The sequence below is a fragment of the Oryctolagus cuniculus genome, chromosome 15, assembly GCF_964237555.1.
Source record: "Oryctolagus cuniculus chromosome 15, mOryCun1.1, whole genome shotgun sequence".
Classification (NCBI taxonomy): domain Eukaryota; kingdom Metazoa; phylum Chordata; class Mammalia; order Lagomorpha; family Leporidae; genus Oryctolagus; species Oryctolagus cuniculus.
Genome location: NC_091446.1, coordinates 27751104 through 27759000, shown reverse-complemented (window position 1 = coordinate 27759000; position 7897 = coordinate 27751104). Strand labels below are relative to the sequence as shown.

At 46.4% G+C, this 7897-nt stretch overlaps 1 pseudogene; it reads right to left on the bottom strand.

Moving 5' to 3' along the window:
* On the bottom strand, nucleotides 1-6512 carry LOC138845496 (vacuolar-sorting protein SNF8 pseudogene; annotated as a pseudogene).
* Nucleotides 6513-7897: the final 1385 nt, after the last annotated feature.

Genomic DNA, 7897 nt, shown 5'->3' with positions numbered 1-7897 from the left:
CTAGTCAACATGTTTGTGTTGTTCTCCAGTCATGTCTAGCTGCCTGGAAGCAGGCTTGGAGTGGCAGTGAGTGGCAGCAAAAGCGAGGGACAAGAATGGTGCTGACACCAGGATCTGGAATCAGAGATGGGTAATATGTGAGATGCAAACATGAGGATGGCAGCTGTGAAAAGGCAGTGGATTGGAGACCCTGTGGAGTGCCTGCACTGTGACCGGAGTGAATGGGGGTAAGCTGGATTCCTGAGCTGAGAATGTGGGGTAACTAGTTTCTGAACACCTGAGGAAGGTGGAACTGTAGGCCTGGGTTGAAAACAGCACCTTGCTGGGAAGGAGGTCAAGAAACTCAGAGGCCAGTGTTCTAGGAGGATCATCCTCATTGGCAGTGAAGTCTCACATCGATCACTCTGGGAGATTTTGTGAAGAACAGGACTGAACACTGGGTGCTCAAACTCTTAGAGGACTTTTGGTTCATGGTCAGGTGGACAGCATGTGATCTTTAAGATTTGGAGGCATGCATGAATATTCTGTATGCAGAGCATGAAGGCCAAAGGATAGGCACCAAGATCAGAATATTAAAGTGGGGTGGCAGTTGTTGACAGTGGTAGCATTAAGGGTGCTTTCCATGCCCTTTATACTTTTTTGGAATTCTCTTAATGATCATGTGTTTTCTTTTGCTTTCATGACAAATACAGAGCTGTTGTTATTTTGTAAACAAAACTCTTCCACAGCTTCCCCAAAAGGCTCAGGACATTAACCTGAATTCAAAAGCATTACGATCTGACAACAAACCTCTCCCACCTCAGCTCTCCTTACTCCCTGTTTAGAATGTAATGGCCCAGCAACTGACTTGTCTCAAGCCTTTTTCAACTCTTCAGGCTATGGTTTCCTTCCTAGACGCCCCTTCTGTCCCACTGCCCAGCCATGTCCATGTCACTCGGGACTCATCATGGATGCCTACTTCCTCCAGTAAAGCTTCATGTGGATCTCTTTCCACTGTCCTGTCTGTGTTCCCAACACCACATTCCACTTGGCTCTTGCGCCTCCGAATGTCCTCTTTGGCACTCTATTCTCCTATGCCCTACCCCATTCACAGGCTCAGTTCAAGGGCTAGGGTGTCTCTCTCCGTCTGTGCTGGCTTCACTGCCCCACGTCCATGGAACTACAACTGTTGTCCCTGAGGAAGTGCTCACTAAGTATTCACAGAGCAGACATGTGAGGGAGAAGGCACTAAATATGATTGTCACATCGCCTTGTGCACAGCAGTTACTCAGGCTACCAAACTTGGGGGTAGAGTTGGATCTTTGCCTAAAGTTCAACTTGACACTTTGATCATGGTATGGAAATGTTAAGTTGAGGTAATAATAGAAAATGTCATTAGACTAAGACTGCAGGGCTGTAGTGCTCTACCATAAACAAGCTCCAGTCTTCCTTTTAGGATACTGCCACAGCTCATTAATATGGCCTTCCTTTGGAATAGATGGGTAGACAACTCTCTGTGACTGTACACTCCTGACATGAGATTGAAAACATGAGAGGGGCTGCCATGAGGGAAATTTGGTACATTTGACTAATGGAACAATGGATTAGAACTGGAGATGATAGAAGAACCTGCATAGAGACTTTAAAATAAGTCTGTAAGTCCATGACTAAGCTAAGGCAAATTTTAATAGCTATAATGAAGTATAATTAATGTATAATAAGCTACCCATATTAAAAGTATACAATTTAATAAGTTTCAGCATATGTACACATATCTCAAACAGTTGTAACAAGACAAAATATTTATCACCTTCAAAAGTTTCTTCAAGGGCTGGCATTTATTCTAGCAGTTAAAATGTTGGTTAAGACATCACATCCCACACTGGAATACCTGAGTTTGAGTCCCAGGTCTAACACCTAATTTAAGTTTCCAGTGGTAATGGCTCAAGTAATTGGATCCCTGCCACCCCTGTGGGAGATCTGGATTGAGTTCCTGGCTCTTGGTTCCCAGCTTTAACCCAGCCATGCCTTGGCCATTGTGGGCATTTTGGGGGTGAGCCATCAAGTGGGAGCTCTCTCTTTGTCCATCCATCTGTGTGTGTGTGTGTGTGTGTGTGTGTGTCTGACTTTCAAATAAATAAAGTTTAAAAAATATAAAAGGTTTCTTCATACTCCATTGTAATTCTTTGCTGTGTTCCTTTCCATCCTATCCACACGTACCTCTCTAAGCAACTACTGCTCTGCTACCTGTTTTCATTTTCTAGAACTGTATGGCCATGGAATCATGTAGTATGTAGCTTTTTTTGTCTGGCTTCTTTAACTTAGCATAATAATTTTGAGATTTATCCTTGATGTAGTGTGTATCATTAGTTGGTTCATTTTTCTTGCTGAGTTGTGTTTCTTTGTATGGTTATATCACATTTGTTCCTCCATTTACCTATTGATGGACATATATGCTATTTCCAGTTTTTAACTGTTAGGAAAAAAAGCTGCTATGAACAACAACAAAGAAGAAAGCTAGAGGCATTATACTACCAGACTTCAAAATATCCTAAGTGAATAAGAATTTGGCTTAGTATCTAAGACACTGGTTAGTCCATTCATATTCCACATCAGAGTACTCAGGTTTCATCAACTGTGCTATACTGACTCCAGCTTCCTACTAATGTGAACCCTGGCAGACAGCAGTGATGGCTCAGTGATCGAGTTCTGTGATAGCTGGATTGAATTTCCAGCTCCTGGCATTGGCCCCTGTCAGAAGCTGTTGTGGGCATTTGGGGGAGTGAATCAGTGAATTGGGAGCTTTCTCTTCTGTCTCTTGTCTCTCTGCCTCTCAAATAAAGTTCTAAAATATACTACGGCCAGCGCCGCGGCTCACTAGGCTAATCCTCCACTTAGCAGCGCCGGCACACTGGGTTCTAGTCCCGGTCGGGGTGCCGGATTCTGTCCCGGTTGCCCCTCTTCCAGGCCAGCTCTCTGCTGTGGCCAGGGAGTGCAGTGGAGGATGGCCCAAGTGCTTGGGCCCTGCACCTCATGGGAGACCAGGAGAAGCACCTGACTCCTGGCTTCGGATCAGCGCGGTGCGCCGGCTGCAGCGTGCTAGCCGTGGCGGCCTTTGGAGGGTGAACCAACGGCAAAAAGGAAGACCTTTCTCTCTGTCTCTCTCTCACTGTCTACTCTGCCTGTCAAAAAAATAAAATATACTACAAAACTATAATAATTAAAGCAGCATGGTGTTGGCATACACTTAGGCCAATGGAATGGAGTAAAGAACCTAGAATTAAACCTGACATCTACAGCCCACTGAGCTTCAACAAAGGCTTGAAGAACACACATTGGTGGAAGGACAGCCTTTCACTAAATGTTTCTGGGGAAATTGGATATCCACAAGCTAGCCCCAGGATTATTTTTTTGATAAGACTCCAAAAACATAGGAAACAAGCAAAAATAGAAAAAATAGACAAATGAGATTACACCAAACTAAAAAGCTTCTGCAGGGCCTGTGATGTGGTATAACAGGTAAAGCCACTGTCTGTGTTACCAGCATCTCAGGTGGGCACCAGTTCATGTTCTGGCTGATCCAGCTCCCTGCTAATGGCCTGGTAAAAGCAGCAGAAGATGGCCCAAGTACTTTGGAGACCTGGAAGAAGCTCCTAGCTTCTGGCTCAGCCCTAGCTATTACAGCCATCTGAGGAATGAAACAGCAGATGGAAGATCTCTCTCTCTCTCTCTCCCTCTCCCCTTCTTCCCCTCTTCCCCTCTCTTAAAGTCAAATAAATAAATCTTAAAAAAAAAAAAAAAAAGGGCTGGCACCACGGCTCAATAGGCTAATCCTCCGCCTGCGGTGCTGGCACACCAGGTTCTAGTCCCGGTTTGGGCACCAGATTCTTTCCCAGTCGCTCCTCTTCCTGTCCAGCTCTCTGCTGTGGCCCGAGAGGGCAGTGGAGGATGGCCCAAGTGCTTGGGCCCTGAACCTTCATGGGAGGCCAGGAGAAGCACCTGGCTCCTGGCTTCGGATCAGCACGGTGTGCTGGCCGTGGTGCGCCGGCCGCAGCAGCCATTGGAGGGTGAACCAATGGCAAAGGAAGACCATTCTCTCTGTCTCTCTCTCACTGTCCACTCTGCCTGTCAAAAAGAAAAAAAAAAAAGGCAGAAGACAATGAGTGCTGGCAAGGATGTAAAGAAAACGGGAAACTGCACAAGGTTGGTGGAAGTCATTGTGGGAACAATATGGAATTTTGCACAGAAATTTAAAAATAGAACAGCTGGGACTGCCTGTGACACTGGCATCCCACATCAGAGTGCCAGTTTGAGTCCTGGCTGCTTTGCTTCTGATCCAACTGCCCAGCCCCAGCTGTTGTGGCCATCTGGGGAGTGAACCAGCATATGGAAGATGTTTGTCTCTCTCTAACTGCATTTCAAATAAACAAAATGTTAAAGGAAAAATAAAAATAGAACTGCTGTGTGATCTAGCAGTCCCACCTGTGGGTATATCAATCTGATGAAGAGACATCTGCACTTGCACATTCAGTGTAGTACTATAGCCAAGAAATGGAAACAACCTAAAAGTCCTTTCACTAATGACTGGATAGAGAAAAAATGGAACGTATTCGTAGTAGAATAATATTCAGCCATCAAAAAAGAATGAAATTCCGTCATTTTCAACAACATTGATGGAAGTGAAGGTTTTTATATTAAATGAAATAAGCCAAACACAAGTACTCCATGATCTCACTGATACATGGAATTTTAAGTTGATCTCAGATTATATTAATAAAAAAGATTTTTTAAGAAATTCAACATCTTAAAAAAAAAAAGTTGACCTCATGGTAGGCATTTGGCCTAGTTGATTAGATGCTAATATCCCATATCGAAGTTCCTGGCTTTGATTCCCTAGCTCCAGCTCTTGATTCCAGCTTCCTGCCAGTGCAGACCCTGGGAGGCAGCAGGTGACGGTTCAGGTAGCTGGGTCACGGTCACCCATGTGGGAGACCTGGATTGAGTTCCTGACTCTGGGTTTGGGGCATGGGCTCAGCCTTAGCTATTGTGGGTATCTGAAAAGTGAACCAAGGGATGAGAGCTCTGCTCTCTCTATCTGTTTGGTTCTATGTCTCTGTCTTTTGAGGACTTTTTTTTTTTTAAGATTTTTTTTATTTATTTGAAAGAGTTACACAGAGAGAGGAGAGGCAGAGAGAGAGAGAGAGGGGGGTCTTCACTGATTCACTCCTCAATTAGCTGCAACAGCCAGAGCTGCGCTGATCCAAAGCCAGGAGCCAGGAGCTTCTTCCAGGTCTCCCACGTGGGTGCAAGGGCACAAGAACCTGGGCCATCTTCTATTGCTTTCCCAGGCCATAGCAGAGAGCTGGATTGGAAGTGGAGCAGCCAGGTCTAAACCAGCGTCCATATGGGATGCTGGCACTGCAGGAAGTGCTGTCCCTGCTACGCCACAGCGCCGGGCCCTGAACACATTTTTTTTTTTTAAGTTGACCTTGGGGCCAGCGTTGTGGTATAGTGGCAGCATCCCATATGGGCACTGGTTCAAGTCTCAGCTGCTCTGTTTCCAATCCAACTCCCTGATAATGTGCCTGGGGAAGCAGTGGAAGGTGGCCTAAATGCCTGGACCCTTGCAACCATGTGTGAAACCTGGAAGAAACTCCTGGCTCTGGTTCCTGGCTTCAGCCTTGTCTAGCCCCATATTTTGTGGCTATTTGAGGAGTGAACCAGCAGATGGAAGACCTCTCTGTCTCTTCCTCTTTCTGTAACTCTGCCTTTCAAATAAGTAAATAAAATATTTTTAAAAAATAAATAAACCAAAAAATTGACCTCATAGAAGTTGAGCATATAATGTTGGTTCCTAGAGCTTGTGGGGAGGGGTAGTGAGGAGGAAGGGTTGTGGGAAGGTTGATTAACATGTATTAAATTATAAAGGAGAAAGAAGTTCTGGTATTCTGCACAGTAGCATGACTGTGGATAACATTAATACATTGTATAATTTTTAAAAGGTTAAAAATGATTTTGAATGTTTCCACTATAAAGAAATGATAAATGTTTACCTCCTTAGCTGTAATCTCTTGGGAGTGTATGTCAGTAAAGAGAGCTGGCAGCACAGCAGGTATTCTTCTGGGCATACAAGTCCAGCCAGGGCACCCTTCCTTCAGCAGGTGTTCCAGTAATTGCTACATGTGTTCTGTCTGCCATCTAACACTGGCTTTTATTTCACTGACAATCTTACAGCCGCTTTTTTTCTGCCAGCTGCAGCCCCACAATGTAATCCGCATTGAAAGCTGGAGCAGACTGAATGAGGTAAGTGCCACCCATGGGAATGATGCAAAGCCAGTACCAAATACCTTGTGTTTCTAATGCCCTGTCTAGGTTCTATTGGCTGACTCCCTGGGTGAACTTTCCCTTCCTTTTAACACCTGTTGATGTACTTCCTTCAAAATTCTCAGACTTCCACTTTGGTGCTTCAGGGTTAGGGACACATTGATGATCTGGACACTTAGCTCACAATTAAAGTCCCCCACACCCAACATCTCAACCAGTAGATTTTCCTGTTTTTTTATTTTTTTATTTTTTGACAGGCAGAGTAGACAGTGAGAGAGAGAGACAGAAAGAAAGGTCTTCCTTTGCCGTTGGTTCACCCTCCAATGGCCGCCGCGGCCGGCGTGCTGCGGCCTGCGCACCGCGCTGATCCGATGGCAGGAGCCAGGTGCTTTTCCTGGTCTCCCATGGGGTGCAGGGCCCAAGCACTTGGGCCATCCTCCACTGCACTCCCGGGCCACAGCAGAGAGCTGGCCTGGAAGAGGGGCAACCGGGACAGAATCCGGCGCCCCAACCGGGACTAGAACCCGGTGGTGTGCTGGCGCCGCAAGGCGGAGGATTAGCCTAGTGAGCCGTGGCGCCGGCCTTTTTTTATTATTTTTAAAGATTTATTTATTTACTTGAAAGTCAGAGAATTACACAGAGAGAGAAGGAGAGGCAGAGAGAGAGGTCTTCCATCTGCTTGTTCACTCCCCAGTTAGCCACAACGGCAGGAGCTCCGCCGATCCGAAGCCAGGAGCCAGGAGCCAGGAGTTTCTTGCGGGTCTCCCACATGGGTGCAGGGGCCCAAGGACTTAGGCCATCTCCTACTGCTTTCCCAGGCCACAGCAGAGAACTGGATTGGAAGTAGAGCAGCCAGGACTTGAACCAGTGCCCGTATGGGATGCCGGCACTGCAGGCGGTGGCTTTACCCGCTATTCCATAGCGCCTGCCCCAACCAGTATATTTTTCAAGAGGTTAGGATCTATCCCAAAGATGGCATACATGTCCTGGAACTTCTTTCAGAGCTAGGGATTCTTCTGCATCTTCTGCTTCTGTTTGCTGGCAGATTCCCCCAGATTGGCCTTGAGCAAGTCCAACTGCTTTGAGTTGTAGGTCAGCTGATCCTCTGCCTTGACAGTCCATTGTTTCCTATGGTTGGCTTTGGCAAACTTCTTGGTGATGACATTGGCTTCCGCCCTATTAGAGTATATCCCTGCCCTGGGCACATTGCCACAACACTGCCAGGTCCCACAGTCCCACCGTCTCTGCATCCAGGATCAGCCACTAGCCTCCTATTGTTTGTTTGTTTTTTTTTTTTTTTTAATTTAGTTATTTATTTGAAAGAGTTACACACAGAGAGAGAGAGAGAGAGAGAGAGAGAGAGAGAGAGAGAGGTCTCCCATCTGCTGGTTCACTCCCCAGTTGGCCGCAACGGCCAGAGCTGTGCCAATCTGAAGGCAGGGCCCAGGAGCTTCTTCCGGGTCTCCCACGCAGGTGCAGGGGCCCAAGGACTTGAGCCATCTTCTACTGCCTTTCCAGGCCATAGCAGAGAGCTGGATTGGAAGTGGAGCAGCTGGGATGCGAACCGGTACCCATATGGTATGCTGGCACTTCA